We start from the raw sequence: 5,002 nt of genomic DNA, 5'->3' as shown, positions 1-5,002 counted from the left end.
CTATTCAGTGTGTATTTTGCCTGTTTGTACAAGGCTTTGTCCCCACTCCTGTAGGCGTCCTCTTTGGCCTGGCGAAGCTGTTTGAGTTTTGCACTGAACCAAGGTTTGTCATTGTTAAATGTTAAATAAGTCCTGGTGGGTACACACATGTCCTCACTGAAACTGATGTAGGACGTCATGGTGTCAGTAAGCTCGTCCAGATCAGTAGCTGCAGCCTCAAAAACACTCCAATCACTAAGTTCGAAGCAGGCCTGTAAAACCTGCTCTGCTTCAGAAGTCCATCTCTTTACTGTTTTTACTACAGGCTTAGCAGATTTGAGTTTCTGTCTGTAGGCTGGTAGGAGATTAACCAAACAGTGATCAGAGAGTCCCAGCGCTGCACGGGGAACAGAGTGATATGCATCCTTTAAGACAGTGTAGCAGTGGTCCAGTATATTTCTGTCTCTGGTGGGGCATGTGATGTGCTGTCTATATTTAGGCAGTTCACGGGTGAGATTAGCTTTATTAAAATCACCGAGAATGATAATGAAAGAGTCCGGATAACGCTGCTCTGTGTGTGTGATTTGATCGGCCAGCAATTCTAGCGCAGCGCTCACGCGCGCGTCAGGAGCAATGTGCACACTCACCAGAATAAACGAGGAAAACTCCCGCGGTAAATAAAAAGGCTTGCAGTTAATAAAGAGAGCTTCCAAATTTGGGCAGCACATCTTCTTTAAAACTGTCACGTCTGTACACCAGCCTTCGTTGATATAAAAGCATAATCCACCGCCTCTCGTTTTCCCCGAGGACTCGGTGACGCGGTCTGCTCTGAACAGCTGGAAGCCCGTTAGATGAAGCGCGCTGTCCGGGATGGCTCCGTTCAGCCAGGTTTCCGTGAAGCAAAGCGCAGCGGAGTTTAAAAAGTCCTTGTTTGTGCGGGTGAGGAGTTGTAGTTCGTCTGATTTATTTGCCAGGGAGCGGAGATTCGCCAGATGAATGCTCGGCAGCGGAGTCCTAAACCCCCGCTGTCGGAGTTTCACGAGCGCGCCGACGCGCTTCCCTCGCCTGGGTCGCCTGGAGCGCTTGTATATGAACGCAGCTCCTCCGATTAAACTGGACATTTTAATCGGAGGAGCTGCGTTCATTTGCCTAAATGTTTCATAGATCGTCTTTAAGGACGTTTATGGATTGCATGTGTGAGGTGGATCAGGGTTTGATCACGTTTTGGGACACGTGCAAGGACTGGGTATGCACAATGAATGTTAATGAAGTTTAATTTTATTTATTTAAAGCCCAGTGCATTTGCCTGGTTGTAGTTGAATCTGTTACTGTCACGAATCCGGTCTATGAACTTCCGTTCACTCACCACCAGAGGTCACTCGTTCACCACATTGACTCTCACAGCTCACATCACACTGGACTCAATTTCCCATCATCCATTGCACTGATTGCACACACAGCTGATTGTTGTCTTAGTCTTGCCTGTTTTCCCGTGTTTGTTTCTAGCCCGTGTTCCCTGGATTAACCCTTGCCTTGCCGTTTGGACACTGTTTGCACCTCTCTTGGATTCTAGCTCGTGTACCTGGATTATCTCTCTGCCTTGCCCCATTGGATACTGTTCGCCGATCGTAGACCCACGCTTGTCCTAGAATTACTCTTTGCCTTGTCCCTGCCATACCTGTTTGCCATTGTTTCGACCCTGCCTGTATTTATGACCATGCCTTTAAATAAAAGCTTGCACATGGATCCGCATGTCTCACATCTTGTCAGCCCAGTTACAGTTACATTGGAATATGCATGTTAAAAAACAGTTATGAGTGTTCTTAAAACATTTCATACCTTGATAAAATGATTAGAAAATATTGTTTGTTTTTTTGTTGTTGTTGTTGTTTTGTACTCCACATGTATTTTCATGAAAACTGTGAAGTTTAATAGTAGGCTAATGTACTGTTTTCCTTTTATTCAAATATTAGCCTCTACCTGTCACAAAACAAGGCCAGAGACAACAGGTAAGTGACAAACTGGATGGTTTATTGAATGGGAATCGGGAAACTGGAACAGGAGAGGCAAGGGCAGGTGAGTGAGCAAAACAATGAAGGACTCAGAGTGCTTAGCTGTGATCTTGATGGCGTGTTTCTCTTGCAGGTGTGTTGGGGATCTTGGAGCGGGAACAAAGGAGTCGTTGGAGGATCGGCAGAGAGAGTGAAAGGGTACGTTTTTCAAGTAAGTAGTTCTTAGGGAGTCCAGAGCAGTCCGTGAAGGTGAACAGTAGACCGGACAATGTCTTCGTTTACACGGACATCAGTAGTCTAATTATTTGCCTTATTCTGAATAAGACAATATTATGATTAAGGTGTTTACATGAGTTGCTTTTAGAATAATCCTTTCATGTTCCTGTTTTACATGTTATAGTACATAGATTGATTAATGGCATGCGTCATTACGTCACCGCGCGACGGCATCCGACGTCCAACTCAGAATTTCACTTATAAACATATAGTTCGTCTTTGTGATGATGCCATATACAGTTTTGGGTGTTTCATTTTTAATTTTATGAAAGCTTCAAATGCAGTTAATTATTTGTACATGCATACAGGCAACAGCAGTGTTGAAGCTCTTTTGTTTGCCGTCAAACGGTTGATCGCTGCCGTGTGTGTATCTTGTTGCAAAATGCAAAATAGTGTCCTAAAGAGAGCAGAGACCCATAAAATGGAGCGCAGCTGGAGGAAAACAAAAAAGGTATTTCGTATTGTTTGGTGGGAAAGTACCCTATCCTACAGAAAATCATTAAAACTACTAGATCTGATTACTTTTTGTTTCTTTTAGAAGAAAACAAACATAACCCCAGGTATTTATTCAATACAGTTGCTAAATTAACAAAAAATAAAGCATCAGCAGGTGTTCACATTTCCAAACAGCACAGCAGTAATGACTTTATGAACTATTTTACTTCCAAGATTGATACTATTAGAGATAAAATTGTAACCATGCAGCCGTCAGCTACAGTATCGTATCAGGTAGTGCACTAATAGATCCCCCGAGGAACAATTCCACTCATTCTCTACTATAGGAGAGGAAGAATGGTATAAACTTGTTAAATCATCTAAACCAACAACATGTATGTTAGTGTCAGAGAGTCACCTCAGTCACCGCAGTCTCCACTAACGACACTCACCAGATCCCAATCCCCTGATTTCTAATCACCGCCACCTGTCAACACTCATCAACAACACTATATCCCTGCACTCCTCCCGACATTTGTCAAAGTGCATTTTTGTTTTATTTTTAAATATATCTAAGTTGAGATCTATGCTCTCAAAGTCAAATGCAGAAATGTTAATTCATGCATTTTTGACCGCAAGGTTAGACTATTGTAATGCCTTATTGGGTGGTTGTTCTGCACACTTAATAAACAAACTCCAGATGGTCCAAAATGCAGCAACTAGAGTTATTACTAGAACCAGAAAGTATGACCACATTAGCCTGGTTCTGTCAACACTGCACTGGCTCCCTATTAAACATTTTATAGATTTTTAAATCTTGTTAATTACTTATAAAGCCCTGAATGGTTTAGCTCCTCAGTACTTGAGCGAGCTCTTATCGCATTGCAGTCCTCCACGTCCACTGCGTTCCCAAAACTCTGGCCATTTGATAATACCTAGAATATCAAAATGAACTGCGGGCGGCAGATCATTTTCCTATTTAGTGTCAAACTCTGGAACAATCTACCTAACACTATTCGGGAGGCAGACACACTCTGTCAGTTTCAAATCTAGATTAAAGACCCATCTCTTTAACCTGGCGTACACATAACACATTAATACGCTTCTAATATTCAAATCCGTTAAAGTATTGTTAAGCTGCATTAATTAGGTCAACCAGACAGAACAAAACAAAACTTAAACAGAACACTTCCCATAACATCCAATGTACTTGTTACATCGTAAGAAGAATGGCATCTACGCTAATATTAGTCTGTTTCTTTCTTATTCTGGGATCACCATAGCCATCCGATCCAGTCCGTATCCAGATCAAATGGTGGATCAGTACCTAGAGATGACCTCTACAGCCCTGAACGTCAGCAGAGATCAGGACACCTACATGAGCCCCAGAGACAGATCCCCAGTGAAGACCTTCTCACCTAGACGGCCATCAGGACAAGACCTCGGGAACCAGATGAGTCCCTTTACACAATCTGACTTTGCTGCAGTTGGAATTGAACTGCTGGTTCGTCTGGTCAGAGGAGAACTGACCCCCGACTGAGCCTGGTTTCTCCCAAGGTTTTTTTCTCCATTCTGTCACCGATGGAGTTTTGGTTCCTTGCCGCTGTCGCCTCTGGCTTGCTTAGTTGGGGACACTTAATTTCCAGCGATATCGTCGACTTGATTGCACAGATACTATTTAAACTGAACTGAGCTGGACAATGACATCATTGAATTCAATAATGAAATGCCTTTAACTGAAGATTGAGTGTTTAATCTTATCATTATACATTACTGACACTCTATCCTCCAAATTTTGTTTAATCTTGTCATTTTACATTATTAACACACTATTTTCCTATTATGATATTGGAAAGTTGCTATGACACAATCTGTATTGTTAAAATCGCTATATAAATAAAGGTGACTTGACTTGACTTCAGAAACTTGCCGCAGTATGGCTGGTGAGTGGCCGCAAGCAGCTCCGGTGGCCGTGTCGGAGCCGTAACGTGCCACAGACATGTGCAGTGTAAATAAGGGGTAAGAGATTTATTCATCCTACAGTGTAGGTAGCTTCACTGATTATAACGGGAGTGTTTTTTAAAGATCATCTAATTATTTCGCTAGACTGAAGTCAGTTATGATGTTCTTTGGTAATGTAAATGTTCTTTGCTCATTATGAATAACTGAGGAAATGTAACCGTTTGATTAAATGCTCGTCGCCAAACATTTCAAGAACATTCTTCCTCTCCTGAAAGATTTGCGCATGTCTCTGGCTCCGCAGCGCCCTCACAAGCCCCTACTGGAAACTCCTAACCACT

At 42.5% G+C, this 5,002-nt stretch overlaps 1 long non-coding RNA gene across 1 annotated transcript; it reads left to right on the top strand.

Moving 5' to 3' along the window:
- Positions 1 to 1,923: 1,923 nt before the first annotated feature.
- On the top strand, positions 1,924 to 4,499 carry LOC131547422 (uncharacterized). Its single transcript, XR_009272927.1, has 3 exons — positions 1,924 to 2,055; positions 2,125 to 2,202; positions 3,986 to 4,499. It is a non-coding gene; the product is annotated as an uncharacterized LOC131547422 (long non-coding RNA).
- Positions 4,500 to 5,002: the final 503 nt, after the last annotated feature.

The sequence above is a fragment of the Onychostoma macrolepis genome, chromosome 09 (genome assembly GCF_012432095.1).
Source record: "Onychostoma macrolepis isolate SWU-2019 chromosome 09, ASM1243209v1, whole genome shotgun sequence".
In the NCBI taxonomy this organism is placed as follows: Eukaryota; Metazoa; Chordata; class Actinopteri; order Cypriniformes; family Cyprinidae; genus Onychostoma; species Onychostoma macrolepis.
This window is presented reverse-complemented; position numbering and strand designations above follow the sequence as displayed.